Source organism: Micromys minutus, assembly GCF_963924665.1.
Source record: "Micromys minutus genome assembly, chromosome: 24".
Lineage (NCBI taxonomy): Eukaryota > Metazoa > Chordata > Mammalia > Rodentia > Muridae > Micromys > Micromys minutus.
Window position 1 is genome coordinate 25036225 of NC_137959.1, and position 18979 is coordinate 25055203.

The window sequence follows — 18979 nt, forward strand, 5'->3', positions numbered from 1 at the left end:
GTCAAAGTATAAAGCATAAAAGACTGAAGAGAGATCTGACCTAAACAAGATTTTCATATTACAACTAATTTCCTAATTTCCTAAGACTGATTCTGTACAGTGAAGTAGAAATATTGGTAATGCAAGAGGTGAGAGATGAATACAAAGTAAAAGTGTTTTAAAGACATAGCATGGCATTGGCATTGTTACATATGAATGTATAGCAGTTGAGACAGCATATGCGAGACCTGTACAAGCTACAGCCAGACAAAATTTCAGCCCAAAGGAGGTTTGCATGAAGTCCTAACTCTAGCTCTGTAGCAACTAACAATTCTTAGCTCTATGAATGGGAAAATTAATTTTATTAACAATGTGGTTCTGGTGGATTGACCATGATTCAATAGAAGGGTATGTATGCATAATTATATGGACATTAAATGTGAACATGATGGACTGAAAACAACAACAACAATATAGAGGCCAAACATACTCCATTTTGAGTCCAGCTTCCATCTTTAAGAAAAAGAAAGAAAATAAGAAAGAAAGAAAGAAAGAAAGAAAGAAAGAAAGAAAGAAAGAAAGGAAGGAAGGAAGGATGGATGGAAGGAAGGAAGGAAGGAAGGAAAGATGGAAGGAAGGAAGAAAAGAAAAGAAAGGAAGAAGAAAGCAAAAAGAGAATAGAAATAAAGGAATAAAGAAAGAGAGGAATGGAGGAAGGAAGGGAGTAAGGAAGGAAAAAAGGAAGAAAGAAAGAAAAGCCTGAGAACTAGATCTGCCACAGAACCTAAGATACACCCAAGTACTAGAATGGAGCCCACAGCTTGTTCTTGACCAGAGTTACTTTCCAGCTACACCCCAGCAACAGTTAATTAAAAATTAGTCTGGTTGTTTCAGATGTACTTACAGATTATGTATAAATGTTCATGGTCTTGTTTCAGAGCACCCACTTTTGGGCTTATAATAGATATTCAGGTTGGTGCTTGTGACACCCTTTCCAAACATTCATCCTCTATAAAACTTTGTCCCAGTGAGAGGTCTGGGCTGTTTCAACAAACCATCCTTGTGTGTGGTATATTGGAACTAGAATCTGTAATTTATAGCCCCTAATATGGTTATATAGGAAACTGCTCCTCAGTGGTCTTTTGGGGTTCAGAGAGTCTTCTTGGCACAATGCAACAATGTCAAAGACAACAGACGAGAACAAAGTAGATAGGAAAAGGAGGTAGGTACATGGTAGTCAGGTAAGTAAGGGTAGGGGTGAATATGATTCAAGGACACATTAGAAATTTTTCAAAGATTTGTTATAAAGAGAAAATATAAAGATGTTATGAAAGTAAAAATATAAAGAAAAAGAAAGAAAAAGAAATCAGCAGTTGGCTATTATTATTTTTTTAGATACCTGAATGACTTACCCCCTGATATCACTTGGAGTGTGTGTGTGTGTGTGTGTGTGTGTGTGTGTGTGTGTGTGTGTGTGTGTGTGCATCTGAGGATGCTAGAGGAAAAAAAGAGATGTTCCCCATGGGGAGCATAGTTGGTATAAGACTTGAGGGAAAGATGAGTATTTAAGGAAATGAATATGTTAATTAGCTTTATTCAATCATGCCAGAGCGTATAATTATAACATCACTGGGTATTTCAAAATTATACATATATGTCAAAAATAATGTTTAAAAAATTTACAAACAGCTTTACATAAAAATAATACTAATAATGAATCATCATCATGGAGACCTATGAACCCCAACAATTTCCCATAGAATGTTAAAATGCTTTCTATTTGTTTATCACTACCACAAATGATGTTTGAAAAACTCAGAGCAATTTTACTGATGAAGTCTGAGGACACCAATTCATCCTATCTGTTCTCAAGTTTGTTTTCATGTCAAAATTTTAGATGGTCAATTTTATGAGACTAGAGAGCCTACAAATGCTGTAAATAAAATTTACTTTCAAAATCATGACAATCTTTTCAGAAAAAAATAGTGTTCTTATTCCTTTTTATTGATTTATTCCTCTCATATATTATACTCCAGCCAGATTTTTTCTTCCCTCTTCTCCTCAGGGGTACTGCTCCCACCCACATCATTTACTCATTTCTTTTACCTTCAGCATTTGGGTTGTATCTCAAGGATAACAGCTGGACATGACACATTAAGGTGCAATAACATTGGTACCTCACCCCATATTATGACAATAATTTCATTGAATATTTTGTTTTTGCTAATCTGATTTGATTGTGTCCTAGGCCTCTGAGCTATCTAGTTAGACAAGTCATCTATTGGTTATTCCCACAATTTTTTCCACCATCTTTACCCTAGCATATTTTGCAGAAAGCACAAATTATAAGTTAAAGGTTTAGGACTGGATTGCTGTCCAAATCTTTCTACTGGAAGTCTTCTGTTTCTGTTTTATGGAATAATTTAAGGAATATTTTAATCAACTCATATACCTTATTGCCCTATTTTGATTGTTTTGTTTTGTATGTTGAGACATTAATGACTCCTCCTATTTTCTTAGGGGCAACATATTTATTTAAATAGTTTATCTGATCTTGATGTAACTTTGGGTCCAGTTGCTTGGGGAAAGAAATCAAGTATTTACTGTGGAAATAAGTATCTTGATGTTGATGCATGTTTCTGGTATGTAGCAAAATGATGGATTCTGTTTTCCAGTTTATTCTTTAATATTTGTCTTTTTTATTAGAAAAGGCAGTCCATTAATATTGATAGACTTTAATGACTGATGATTGTTAATTCCTGTTATTTTGTTGTTGGTGGTGGTGCTGGTGGTGGTGGTATGTGGTTCTCTCTCTCTCTCTCTCTCTCTCTCTCTCTCTCTCTCTCTCTCTCTCTCTCTCTGTGTGTGTGTGTGTGTGTGTGTGTGTGTGTGTGTGTGTGTATGAACAAGCACTAATCTATGTGAGTGTTCCTTCTGATTATGTTAGTGTGAAATTATTTATTTTGAAAGTTTTTATGGGTATAGTTAGTCTCCTTAGAGTGAATATTTTTCCTTTGGTTTTTCTGTGGAAATGGATTTTTAAATAAATATTGTTTGCATTTGATTTCTCATGAAATATGGCGTTTTCTCCAACTATGGTCATTAAAAGTTTTACCTAGTATAATAGTCTGTCCTGAAATCTAAATTTTATAGTTTCTACTGAGAAGTCAGGTCTAATTCTAGTGTGCATACCGTTATATGTTACCTGGCCTTTTTTCTTATAGTTTTAACATCCATACTTTATTGTGTATATTTAGTGTATTGATAATAAGGTGGCAGGTGGATTTCCATTTCTTGTCCAAAACCTTTCGTGTTCTTTAAATTTCTTGTATATTTATAGGTTTGTCCTTCTTGAGATTAGTGAGTTTTCTTCTACTATTCTGATAAAAATAGTTTCTGGATATTTGAACTGGAACTCCTCCACCTTCCTCTTCTATTTCCATTATTCTTAAATTGGGTGATTATATAGTGTTCCAGGTTTCCTGGGTGTTTGTATTAGGAATTTTTAATATTTAATATTTTGAATGATATATATATAATTTCTTCTTTCATACATTTATGATAGTCTATTAGTAATATGTGCATCCATAGTTTCTGTTTGCTTACCTAGATTTTCAGTATCCAGGATTCCCTAAGTTTGGGTTTTGCTTACTGCTTCTATTTCCATTTTCATGGCTTATAAATTTATTTATATGCTGTCTTATACACATTTGTGGCTTTATATTTGACTTTTTTTTGGTTTTCTCTTTTTTTTTGATCTTCTAGTTTAGTAAGTATTTTTGCTGGTTTTTGGCAGCCTGTGTGACCTCTGTGGTTTTGGTTGTTAGCATTGCTTCTGGAATTTTAGAGGTGACATGGCCATGTCTTCAGACACTAGTGTTCTTGTGATAGAATAGGAAGCCTCTAGGGTTCAACATCATGTCATAGCCTGTGATTTTTTGGAACCTACATAACCCCTGGTTTTCTAGGTACTGGAATGGATTTTGGTGTTCTGGTACTGGTATGGTGTAACTATCAGTAGAGTAGAAAGCTTTTGCAGGATTTGGAGGCTATAATTTTGCGATGAGATGTGGTGCTCTTTGGAAGAATGTATGGCCCCTAGGAAGTAATGTGCTAGGGTTTTCCCATGGAGATTGATTGTACGCATGGGCACTGGCAAAGCAGTGGTATTTAGTTGGGGTTCCAGGCTTAGGTCTAGTGGTGTTAATATAAAATCCAATTCAGTTATATAAAAAATGGTTTCAAAATTTAGTTGTTTATTACATGTATACTCATGTATATAAATACAATATTAGAAAGTATGAAGTCTTATGAATAGGACCACGATGAGAGGTCAACTTAATAGTGAGAAAATCCAACGGTCAACACGATGTGAATTTTTATATGAAGATTCATTGTGATTTAAAATTTTAAACAGACTAAACATTGTCTTCTGCCATTAGCATTCTTGTTTGGCTTTGAAGAGTATAGCAAAAGGCTCAGAGTCAGATCAAGCTTGCCATCTTGTTTATTTCAGCTTATTCTTGTATTCTATTTCCAAACTCAGTCAGAACAGAAACTCAACACAGTGATCTGAAATATGAAACTGAAAGAGAAAACATAAAGGAATGTTGCTTATTGGCTTTATTCCTTACAAGTCAGTTCATTCTCTTGTACAGATGAGGTTCATCTGCCCAGTAGTAGAATAGTTCCCAGTGAGTTGGGATCTCCTCTATCAATTAGAATCAAGGAAATCTCCAATAGACATAAGAGTCATGTATAGGACAAACAGTATATATTTTTTTTTTGTTTGGTTCCTTTCTCTTGCCAGATACTTATGTCTGGTTCAGAAACTCACAAACAAAGAAACAAGAAACAATGAAATAAACAAACAAACCAAAACCATAGTTTTCATTCAAATATTAGTTGAAAGATGAGCATTTTTTTAAATTTCAACAATATGTATATTCTCATGTAGGGAGGTGACTTTGATCTTTCTTGATTAAATTTGCAGGAGAAGATTTTTTTTCTCTAAAAGGAAGAACTTTTCTAACACTCGCAGCTCTTCACTTGATTCTATTTCAGTAAATCTTTTAATTCTACATGTCTTTGGAGTCTATTAGACTATAGTCTGAACCTTCTCATTCCTCTAGCAGAGCACAGACACCCTTGTTATAGGTTACAGTTCTATACCTGTCTTATGAATTTCTTCCTAATGATAGTAACCACAGGAAATAGCCAGTTAGACCTTTTAGACTGTCTTAGGAAAATTGTCTTCTCACATCTCTTATGACTGCTGGAACTTCTGTTAAACTCACTGATTAAAATTCCTTGTAGAAAACATGTTTGGGAAACACTCTGGATTCCAATAATTGAGGTGGCCAATGGGTCACCATCATTCTCCACATATTATGTGATCTCTCTGGACTGTAGGCATATAGTACTCACCCCTGGAGCAATATAAAATAAAACCTCAACACCATTGCTTATATATCCTAATCAAGGAAGGGGTGCCATAAAACCACTTCTATTTATCTTCAATGTGTTATGCCTTTGTAGAATTGTCCTCTTCTCTGGATAGTTTTATGTCAGTGGTCTTTCATAGCTTTTCAACCAAAATAATTCAGTATATACTTCCTTTTGCATTATTACAATACCAGTTATTTCTCTTTGAAAAGCAAAAGCAATGGATCTCTGAATGTTTCATGTACAACTGGTCACAAAATATAATTATAACATATGAGGACTAAATTTGGTAGAAGCTTAAAAGATGTGAAACACACATAGTTACACAAATTATGTTTGCAAGTCTTTGCATATGAATCTGTGTGTTATAAGGATTATGTTTGTGTTATAATGACTCTAAAATCACCAACATCATTTTGTAAAGGAAAATGTTGTTATAAGGTGGTCATTGAAAACCAAATGTTAATGTCTTGTTTCTCAGAATGGCACTATTATTTGGTGAAGCAACTGTTCCAGAGATAGGGCCTGGATTACTGAGGTCATGACCTCTCAGTTTTTTGAGACATCATTCTTTTTCTTTGCTCTGGCTGGAGGTACAGTATTTGGCTATGACACAAATCTTTCCATTTGTCATCTGTGCACTCATTAGAATTGATCTATGATAGATAGTGCCTTTGATCCTCTAAACACAATAAGCCATGTTTCATTGCAAGTTAATCATGCCATAATGTTGTTAAAAATCTAATAGAATTATTTTAATCATAAATAATGCTTCAGTATCCCATTTCATCTTCCCAATCATCTTGTAAAACAGTTTTACTGGTATGAAATAAAAAGAAAAAATCCTGTGGCTTCTACATGATTAATTCAAGTTTTATTTCTAATTTCTGCCTTAGGATGAGCTGAAATCTAAAGGCAGGACCATTGTCAGAACAGTGAATCTTCACTGTTTCTGCCTGCTTCAGCATTTGATCTGTAACCTCCGAACACTGCACAAATGATTCTCTCTCTCAATCTTTATATACAATTTCTGTCATAAAATTCTAGACTATTATGAATTTAGGTAGAACCTCTTGGATATAATATGCAATAAAACCCAAACAAAGTAAATAAATAAAACCCAAATAAAAGTAGCATTGTGCAAATGAAAAGCCCAGGATCAAAAAATCATAGGTAATTTGAACTCTGTGCCTTTACTTCTTGATTCTCCTACAATGGACTTATGTTGCCTAGCTTTCGCTTATCTTTTGCAGATGTTGCAGGTGGCAGAAAGCAGTTCATGGAGCCACACAGAGATTTTAGAGAAATGATAGCCATGCAAACCAGAGACATGAATCATTTAGGTAGAAATACAATGACTTTCCTAGTATACCATTGCAAATTTCAGTAGAAGTTAAATATCTATAATTTTTATTTGGAGTAAATTTATTGTATGTCTCCGCATCCTTCACTGTGTTTTATTAGATTTTATTATGCTACACATAGAAAAACAGCAATGTAGAATTTGAAAATGCATAAGCAATTTTCATTGATAATGGATATAATAGCAATGACAGACCTTTTTCAAAGAATGCACATATCCCTTCCCAGAGTGTATGTAGTAGATTGTTTTTCTTACACTACTCTTCTTCCAGTACTGTCAATTATTTTTACAGAATTACTTAATATTCAGTATTTCCTTCATCTACATATTTATTGAATGTTTTGTGTATTTTAGTTACTTTTAAAATCTAAGATTATACTTGCAAATAATTTTTAAATTACCACTGCTCAATCAATATTTTAGTGAAGAAGGGAGAAAAACCTATAAAGAAACTCATTGGACACATTTAGAATTGCAATGAAGAAGACAACGCAGAACCAACATCAGATAAGAGAAGAGAAATTTAAATAAAAGAGTAAAATGAGATTAAAGAAACAAGGTAACTATTCTGTAGTGTGGGAATTACAGGAAAGTATCATATGATAAATACAGTTCAGCAGGCTTCATGCTAAGACTGGAGGGTATTCAATTGTAATAGACTGTGAACGAACACGGCCTGTACCATGTTTTAAATAAACCAAAGAAATAAACCAAAAATGAGTGGCTCTGCTTATTAAGGATGAAGTGTAAGGTTTGAGAGAAAAGGGGATGTTGGTTCCATGACATTATATTATACTTGTTTACTTGTGTATAAACTCTCCCCAATATTCTGAATTCCCATCACTTATATAACTTATCAAATTTCATAAAGCAATGCCTTTTACACTAGAAAAAGCTATCAATATGCATTTGGAATAAATCTAAGCAATAAACTCCCTAGTATTGTCAGGGGCATCTCTATATGGCATCATTTCTCACATGACCATCTGTCAAGTGAAAATGTGCCAGGGTCCATGCGGCTTAGATAGCAGTATGGGGAAATAAAAATCAACCAAGTTGGGAGTTAGAGGCACATTCTGCTACTGTTCTGCAACACGGGATATATGCTAGTTTTCTTGCCTTTCTTCACAAGAGTGGTGTCCTTTGTAAGAGGCAAATGACAATGATGAGAGCCTGAAAAAATCTGGAAAATTTTTAATGTATGGTAATCTAAGCCATGAGAAGGCACACCTGTGCTAATGAGTTTCCTGGAAAGCAAAGAGCAGCAGCGAAATTAAATACATGACCTGCCAAAGAGAATTTATACTTACATGTAGAATTTATATTATGTATAATCAGATGAGAAAAACTGGGAGTAAGCTTCAAATTTATTGTCAGGTCCAAAGAATAATAAGAAGAGCCATTGCTAATGCCCTCTATTAAAAAAACAAACAAACAAACAAACAAATGCCAAAGGCTGGTGGGTCTCCATTGCTTTATTTAATTATTGACTTCATGGTTTATATTCAGCATTGTGATGGAAGAATGGTAAATGATAAGTTGATTTAAAGAAAGTTTCATTTTTATTTATAAACATTTATGGGTATTTTGCCTCCCTGTAAGCCTATGCACAACATTGATGAAGGGTTACTATAGGCTAGACGTGGGAATCTGATCCCCTAGAACTGGAGTTCTACACAGTTGATAGCTACTCTATGAATACTGAAAATCCAACCTGGATCCTGTAGAAGAGTGGCTCGTGCTCTTAAGAGACGATCCATCTCTCAGCAGCCCCTGAGACACAATATATAAATCAACAAATAAAATATACCAACGGATATATGTTCACAAACATGAATAAAGAAAAATCGTGAGCATTTGATGACCTCTATCTTTTTTCACTTTTCGCTGGAAAGCATGAAATTATAACATAATAACCCAGATTTGTCTTTTTATCTAAAGTTGAGAAACTATAAGGCATTTTACGATTTGTTTATGACACAAGGAAATTTGCAAATTCCAGAGAACTACTGAAATAGTTACTCCTATTAATGTCTGAGAATATAGCAAAAAAAAGAAAATCTCCAGTGTTTTTTAATAACAGATTGGTAGGTCTTTTGCTTCACAACCAACTTGGAAGTGTGTTCCAAGTTCCATGAAGCTATGTGTGTTAGTCTGAAAAGAATTCTCAGAATGAAACCAAAAATATTTAAATACACATATGTAATAATATAAAGGAATTCTACGTGGGTTTCAAAATATTCATAATCTTTTTTTGAGACATTTTATTGGCTCAAACTTAATTATTTCCATTTTTGCTGTATTTTAAGCTATGCAAAGTAATATGAGTCATTTACTCTGTGGTAAAGTAGAACTAGAACGGTAGGTGAGTGTTTCAAACAGTAGAAAAGTATTGTTTTCATAGAAATGGGATGTGAAAGAATAAAACAGAGAGGGAAGCATAGATGAAGAGACAACTTTCCAAAAGACAATAATCCCAATGAAATCCAGCCATAAACATGGCTACTTTTATTGTTAAGAAATGTCATTCTATAGCAATAGGACTTGTATAATCATCAAAAGTGGTAGCAGAAGTAGGAGGGTACCAATGATAAAACATATCACATGACTCTTGTGCCCACTCTTACATTCTTTTCTTTAGATATAAACCAAAAGAAACTAGGCTTGTTTCTTTAATAATGCCATATGGAGAACAATTTAAGAAACACACCTTTTTACTTACTTTGAAATTATACGCCAGTTATGAAAATTTCCTTCAAAACATTAAAAAGTTGACTTCCACAGCTACTGCAATTTTGCCAGAGAAATCTGTCAGGGAAAGGAAAGCATGTAAAGATAGAATGATGTAAGGTGCTTGCTCCTTCAGCTCAATTTACAAGGAGACTAAAGGAGAGCCAGATTCATTGGTGAAGGATACCAGTACTTGAGAATTAGTCCCACTAAGGATAGTTGATGAATATAGTGGATTACAGACAGTTTCATGCAATCATGAGCTCAGGAACAGTCCCTTATATTTCTGATAAAGTGCTGGGTTTTTCTACTAAATCAAACATAAAATGAATTACAGAAGAATCGTTCCAATATGAGAACCAGTTATTCATAGTTCTTCACACTAATATGTACCTTTGCAACAAAGACTTATAATTTTCTCCAAATAAGCCAATTTTTTAAAGTTCTAAGGTCTGAATTATTGTGTCACTGCCGATCAAATCCGATGTTACATTGTTATAATCTGAGATATTACATAGAAGTTTATTTTTAGTTTGATGGCTACTTGAATTGTTTGAATTGTCTTATGGAACTAAATCATTGTTATACAATATATTTCATAGGGATGAAGAACTCTGGACAAACAACAAAAGAATGAACTGGGATACATGAAAGTACAACTTACGTAGGACTCAAAATATACTTTAAACTTATACTTTCCACAGATAAGCACATTTCATTAGAGATTTTGCTTAGCAGAAATGAAGGCTTGTTTAGAACTCTTCTAGAACAAAATGCTTCCCGAGCAGTGTGGGCATTTTCTCTACCACGCCAGTGGAGGGTAGCTGATATTTTGCTTTTGAATGGTTGAAGCACAGTGACCACTGAAAATGTACCATGGATAAAAATACCAAACAGAGACAATAGATCCATAGAATGAGGGCCTTAGGAATGATAGACTGTTCAGAGGAAGGTCTGAGGGCCTTAGGACTGATAGACTATTCAGAGGAAAATCTAGTTCCAGGAAAATAAATCATAGCTTCACAGTGTGGTTTCGAACTATTCCTTATAGTGAATTATGAACCAGAGAGGCTGTGAAGCAGTCTCCATTTTTAATTTTGCTGAATTATATACATTGTTATTCATGAAAAAAATTTGAAGACTTGTAAATCTATACACAGGTATTCCAGTTAGGATATTTTCCATGACGAACGTACATTATTTCAATGATAGAGGCAGTTGATAGAATTAATCTCACAAAAGAAAAATCATGATGTGTAATAGATGCTCAACATCAACTTACAACATGATAGTGGGGAAATAAAAAGTGTTCTCTGCCTTTCAGTCTTTCTCCATCTATCCAAACATCTTGTGTGTATAAGTTGACTTTAAAAGATATAGGTGTTTTGCTGGAGGCTCCAATACAAACTCAGTGCATGTTTAAGGTAGGACTTTTGAAATGTATGGTAAAATAAACATGTCCAATGGGTGTTTTTATATTTTTCTTTCATTTCTTAGTCCTATTTTTATATTGTAAAACTCCTAAAATCAATGATAATTAAATGCAGTATTTCAATTTTATTTGTGGAAAGCAGGACCTGCCAGATTGTGGGGCTGTCTATAATTTCTCACTTAAGAGGGTAATTTATTCATGACACTAATTGATGATGAAGTGATTATTACAGCTACATGGTGTGTCATCCTTTTCAATTTCTGCATCAGTCTACTCTGTGTTGGTATCTATGTTTTCTGAATTTCAGTGCCAGGATAATTATATGGCCATATGTAAATCACCGCCATCCAGTTTCTTTGATATTTGAATAAAAACCTGGAATTGAATTACTTTCCAACCATTTTATACACATTATAAAAGGATTTTCAGGATTTGATATAAACTATGTGGTGAAAAATTTGAAAGAGCAGTATTAGGGCATGTTATGAAAAATTAAGTTTAATGATAAGCTTGGAGGTTTCTAAACTTAAGCCAAATGAAGTCTTTAGCATAATGCATTAATTCTCTTTATTAACCTCTTATTAAGAAAGTCTGTAACTTGTCCTTTATTTTATGACAAGATATTTGAAAGGTTGGTTTGAATGAGTCACAGTCATAATTACTAGGACGTATAAAAAGATAATAGATTATGAATGTTCGTTTTATTTTTAAGGTCTTAAAATACCACTGTGAAAAATGTTCTATTGAATTTAAGACTCCTGCATGTCTGACTTTAGGTCAACCTAAACTCAAAGGTGAAGAAACTCTTAGATCCCACACTAAAGCACTGAACACATTTTTATAGTGTGTAGATCATTTAGTAATTATTTAATATAGCAGGTTGGCTCATGGATTACACTTATTTACAGTCCTCTGGGGAAAATGATAAATAACACAGTACTAAACAAGGGCATGCCTCTAAGGAGAATGGGTAGATTCTGTGTGAATGAACTCTGATCAGGAATGCACCCGTCTTTCTGAACATCAACATCTAGTCACAGAATGTTATGGAATAAAGAAAAAATTCAGAGATATAATGTTACTTCAAATTTGTTTCACACTTGTGCCCTGGCGTACTCCATAGTCTGCTGCACTAAACATCCTGCCTGGCTTCAGTTGTCTGACTTTAGTGAATTTCTAAGATATTTTGCATTCCCCAACCTATAAAAATGCCTTAAGTATGTATTTGACAATATTCATGAACTGTGATAAAAATTTTAGTTAATTAAAATAAAATTAAATACTCTAAATGGTTTCCTGGCCAAGTGGAAGACACCCATATACTGCAAAATAGTCTTTCTGTCAGAAAATGAAGACGCTCCCATTCGATGGCAGGGAACCTCAAGAATTCTAATCATTTACCTCATTTTTTTTTAAGCTTTCATGATACAATAGTCTGAAAGTCATAAGATTTATAAAGTAAAGATGTTTTAGTAAGATGAGATTTACATTCATGAGTTTTGAATGAGGTAATTTTATCTTATATATGCATTATTGATTAATTTTTGATAATATAGAGCAATCTCTTCAGTCTTCCTAGTCATTCACTGGTGATAACCAGAGCAACATTAAGTTTGCCAAGCTATGTTCATACTAAAAGCCTTGTCCCAAGGTTTCTTTTTATACATTTACACTATTTAAATTCATCTTTGTCTATTACGTTTAAATACACCAATATATTAAGAATGCCTGTTGTAGTCAATAGAGTAACATACTCCACAGGAATGTAATTCAGGAAAAATTGGATACAAACTTTGGTTTACAGAAAAGCACTTTATATTTATATGAAAAAATAATAAAAGGTTTTATTCCTCAGAACATAAGCTTTCATTCAGCAACAGGCAATTATACATTCTTTTATCATACACTCTAAAATACTCTTGCCTTTCTTACAGTTTCTGACATACTTTAGTTTCTAGAAATGTTAAGTCATTACTGTGTCTTTGCTCTCACCGATTGCTCTGCTGGAAACACATTCCTTTCCAAGTATCTATTCTTTCAGATATCAAGTAAAATACCAAATTTTGTAATGGGACAGGTCCTTAACACCCAAATGTAAAATAATCCCACAAAATCTCTCCCAGAACCTAGATAAAATTTTTTTCTTCATTTTCCATTGGGTTTTTTATCATTGCCTAAGAGGTATGAGTCTTTTCCATTTCAGTAATATAAATTCATTTCAATTGATCTCACATCCAAAGCTAAAAATACAATCCACCTTAAGAAGGATAATTTTGTGAAAGTGGAAAGAATAATGAACAAATTGGTTCATTATATCAATATAAAAAATATGAAACTATTGAGGTGGATCATATTGCTAAACTATTAGATATTATTTTTTAACTTTATTTTAAAAAACAAAGATAAAAGAAAAAAAATTTAAACATTTTTGCATAAATGTATATAAATAAAATTGTGTAAGTGCTTGGCTTTTTTCTTTCATTTTTTAAAGTTTAATACTCTGCATTAAGGTCTTACTAGTTACAATGAGCAAAAAGTACATTTAAAACAGGATGTAACAAGCAATTAGTCAACTTTTTCATGGTGTGTAAGGATTGAGCATAATGTTTTTTGTTTTGTTTTGTTTTCTTTTCTTTTCTTTTTTTCTTGAACTTCACACAGTCTGTGAGTTCTTTCTGACGAATTCCAAGCCTATGGGATTAGCATCCACTATCAGTGACTGCATATTATGTCTGTTATTTTGTGACTGGGTTATCTCACTCAGGATGATATTCTCTAGATGCAGCCATTTTCTTAAGAATTTGGTTAAGTCATTGTTTCTGGTGGCTGAGTAGTACTCCATTATATAAATGTACCACAATTTTTGAATCCATTCATCTACTGATGGACATCTCTGTTCTTTCCAGCTTCTGGCTATTATAAATAGAGCTGCAATGAACATTGTGGTGCAAGAATCTTTGTTCTATATTGGAGTGTCTCTGAGGTATATGCCCAGAAGTGGAATAGCTGGATCTTCAGGTAATACTATGTCCAATTAACTGAGGAATCGACAGACTGATTTGCAGAGTGGTTGTATCAGTTTACAACCCCACCAAGAGTTGAGAATGTGTTCTTCTTTCTCCACAACCTTGCCAGCATCTCCTGTCATCTGAGATTTGGATGTTGGCCAATATGACTGGTGTGAGTTGGAATCTCGGGTTGTTTTGATTTGCATTTCCCTTGTGGCTAAAAATGTTGAGCACTTCCTTAGATGTTTTTCAACTATTCGATATTCCTCAATTAAGAACATTTTGTTTAGCTCTGTACTCCATTATTTAATAGGGTTTTTTGATTCACTGGTGTCTAGCTTTTTGAGGTCTTTGTATAGCTTGGATTTTAGGCCTCTATCAAATGTTGAGTTGGTAAATATCTTTTCCCATTCTGCCGTTTTGTTGGCTGCCGTTTTGTTTTCTGGACAATGTTTTTAGCCTTACAGAAACTTTGCAATCTCACTAGGTACCATTTGTTAATCTTTGACCTTAGAGCTTGAGCCATTAGTGTTTTGTTCAGAAAATTTTCTCCTGTGTCTACGTGTTCTAAGGTTTTCCCTACTTTCTCATCTAACAGTTTCAGTGTATCTGGTTTAATGTGGAGATCTTTGAGCCACTTACACATGAGCTTTGTACAAGGAGATAAGAAAGGGTCTATTTCCCTTCTTTTGCATGCTGAGTGCCAGTTGGACCACCATCATTTGTTGAATAGGCTGTTCTTTTTCCATTGAATGTTTATAGCTCCTTTGTCAAAAATCAGGTGACCATATACATGATGGCTCATTTCTCGATCTTCTATTGTATTTCTTTGATCCCCATGCCTATTTCTGTACCAGTGCCATGCACTTTTCAGCACAATTGCCTTGTAATATAGCTTGAGATAATGGATAGTGATTCCTGCAGATGTTTTCTTTTTGTTGAGGATGGATTTTGGTATTCTAGGTCTTTTATTATTCCAGATGATATTGCTCATTGATCTTTCCAACTCAATGAAGAACTGGGATGGAATTTTGATGGGGATTGCATTGAATCTGTTGATTGCTTTTGGTAAGATAGCCATTTTAAAAATGTTGATCCTTCCAATCCATGAGCATGGGAGTTCTTTCCATTTTCTGAGATCTTCCTCGATTTCTGTCTTTAGAGGTTTGAGGTTCTTGTCATACAGGTCCTTCACTTGCTTAGTTAGAGTCACAACAAGGTATTTCATAGTTTCTGTGACTACTGTCAAGGGTATCTTTTCCCTAATTTCTTTATCCACATATTTGTCCTTTGAATATAGGAAGGCTACTGATTTGTTTGAGTTAATTTTGTATCCATCCACTTTGGTGAACTTGTTTATCAGCTGTAGGAGTTCTCTGGTAGAATTTGTGGGGTCACTTAAGTATACTATCATGTCATCTGCAAAGAGTGATGTTTTTACTTCTTCCTTTCCAATTTTTATCCCCTTGATCTTCTTTTGCTGTCTTATTGCTCCAGCCAGGACTTCCAGTACTATGTTGAATAGTTAGGGAGAGAGTGGGCAGCCTTGTCGAGTCCCTGATTTTAGTGGGATTGCTTCAAGTTTCCCACCATTAAGTTTGATGCTGGCTGTTTGTTTGCTGTATATTGTTTTTATTATGTTTAGGTATGGACCTTGGATTCCTGTTCTTTCCAGGACTTTTAACATGAAGGTGTTTTGAATTTCCTCAAATGCTTTCTCAGCATCTAGTGAGATAACCATGTGATTTTTTTCTTTGAGTTTGTTTATATGGTGGATTACATTGATGAATTTCATTATTTTAAACCATCCCTGCATCCCAGGGATGAAGCCTACTTGGTCATGGTGAATGATTGTTTCTATGTGTTCTTCGAACCGTTTGCAAAGATTTTTTTGTGTATTTTGGCATCAATGTTCATAAGTGAGATTGGTCTGAGATTATCTTTCTTTGTAGGGTCTTTGTGTGGTTTAGGAACGAGGGTTATTGTAGGCTCAAAAAATGAGTTAGGTGGTATTCCAAATGATTGTGATTTTATTTGATTACTTCAATTATGTTTGTCCAAAAATAGTTTTTACCTTTAATTTTCAAATGGAAGCTCTAAAATTTTCTTGAAATTACCCAAGATATTGTTTTAAATATCAATACAGATTCTCAAATTGAACCTTGAATAGTAGAGGTTAATTCAATTGTTAACACTGTATAACACAAATGAGAATTACTTTCAATGTAAACTCTATAAAATTAGTATAGTTTACATTTCTGAGAATAACTGCATTTTTTCTGGGTATATTCTGTAAAGCTGACCTTTTATATTAATTTTTTAATCATTGTGATAAATAACAATATAAAAATTTTTTTCAAAATTTATTTTATTTTTAACTATGTGCATATGTTCATGTGAGCATATGTGCACATGAGGGCAAGTGCCTATGAATGTCTGAAGTTTCTGTTTCCCCTGGAACAGATAAAAATTTACAAACAACCCTGTGTGGGCTGTGGGAACTGAATTTTGGTCCTCTGTAAGAACACTATTGACTCTTAACTGCTGATCAACGACTTTTTCCCTATTGATGACCTCTTAAGTATAACAGAAAAGAGCTATCCTTCCTTCTTCACATAAAACAGGCTACTTCCATGAGTAGCAAAACTACAGAACAAAGGTAGATAGGTACATTTTTTGATTATTAGTTCCATAAACTTACTCATCTGGGCTGTGTTGTACACTTCCTTAACTCAAGGACATGGAAGGTCAAAAAAGAAAGATCTCAATAAATTTAATGCTGATCTCATCAACATAGCAATTCTCAGGACAACTAGAGTTTCTTAATAGTGAAACCATATCTCAAAATAAATAAATAAAATGGAACTACTTTATATAATCTTATGTAACATTGTTTTTTTAATAAAAATCATACATTGCTGTTTGCAAATGTTACGATAGTATATATAAGTGACATCAAAAATTTTACCAAAGAACTGCTACAGCTGATAAACACCTTCAGCAGAGTGACTAGATACTAAAGTTAACTCACAGAAAACAACAGCTCTCCTTTATCCAAATGGTATATAATCTAGAAAGAAATTAGGGAAACAGCACCTTTTTTTTGATACCTGCAAATGATATAAGAGATATTAATGTAACTCTAACCAAGGAAGTAAAAGGTATTCCTGACAACAATTTCAACTCCCTGATGAAAGAAACTGAAGAACATATCAGAAGATGGAAATACCTCCCATGCTCATGGATTGGTAGGATTAACATAGTGATATTATCTGTCTTACCAAAACCAATCTACACATTCAATGTTTCCCCCATTAAATTCCAATGCATCTCTGTCCTCTTTTGAAATAAAAAATAAACAAATTCTATTATTGAGGTGAGAAACTTCCCCTAATGAATAAAGATTTCATGGGACCCGTCACTAGGCAAGAATTAGGAGAGGCTTCAAGGTCAAAGAGAAGAAGCAGGGAGGCAGGAGAAAGAGCCTTCCGTTTGGACAGGAAAGACAGTGGAGGCAAAATGTAGGTAGGCCCCCTGTTCATGTGGTGAATACTTTGGTATTCTCAATGGGATGATTTATAATTAAGAATGGCATAAAATTAGAATGCTAGTTTCAAAGGAAAAAAATGCCTTGTGTGCTCCTGACCAATCAATACAGATATAATAGATGGAGACAAAGATAAATTGTAGTTTTCATTCCCCTTACTTCCTTCTCTAAAGCATCCCTTCTTCACGATGAGTGACACAGCTCTGGTTATTCATTTCCCTTCTTCTCTTTGACTCTGGAGACATCTGCGGCCTGCTTTCCTCACCTATGCTGTGATATAACAAAATAAATTGAACCTTGGACATTGGTCTTAGAAGAAGAAAAAGCTTTCATTACAATGAAGTACCAACTTAGGTATTTCATACGACAATAGTAAATGAATAGACTTAGATGATTTTGATCTATCCTTAACATTGTTAAATGAAATCACTATCCTTTCATTTCTCAATTTTGTATTAAAAGATACATCTGTAAAGTGTTTCTTGCTTTATGAACGTATGTGTTACAAGTCTTTACTACTATGCCTCCATAAGTCTTAATTTGAGTGAAGATAATATTTGTGCTTTATTCTCCCCTTTCAAGATTTAAAATATCTACTCTATTAACTTGTAATTTCTTCATTAAGCATAGAAATGTCTAGGCTCTATCAATAAAATCAGTCTTGCTCATATTTGTAGAAATTTTAAAAAACAATAAAAATGTTCTTTGATAATTGGTAACATTAGTACATTTCATCTTTTCTCCATGAATATTATAACATTCAGTATATTTAGAATTAATTTCTACTGCCTTTTGTTATTGTATATTTACATTTTGAAATATTTCCATGGTGGCATAATGTTTGTGATGGTAATATAAAATTTTACTACCATAAGGTATAGCTGAATTTTTATACTGTCTTATACTTGTACATTTATGCAATTTATTGCTTTTGGATTTTTTACTTTTAATCAGTTTTTAATGAACATAACATTTGAGGTATGGATTTCTTAGGGCTGCCTTTTTCAATACCTATGTTCTTAGATAAAGACAATCCTCTTTTGTCCACCTTTTATATGCAATCTTTTGTTTATTTTTTCATTATCCCACCCATAATTCTACTTTTGTAATGAAAGACAAAACATGCTATGTCATAATGTACTGCTATTACTTGACCAGTTTAAGTATAGAGAATTTACCTTCTTTTCCTCTGCCATTCATATCAACGACATTATATATTTCTTCTGCATTCTCATAGTACAGCAGTGTTTTGTAATATTTACAGTCCTTACATCACCTTTAAAAATTTACAAAAATGAAGTTTATTGCCTTATTTATGTCTGTGTAATATATATGTATATATAGATATAGATATAAAATTATTTTAAAGCAGTTTTATGTATTTATGTATTTATTTTATTTACAATCCATCTGTTGCCCCACTTCTAGATTCCCCCTCTCCAGTTCCTTATCCCATTCCTCATCCTCATGTCCCC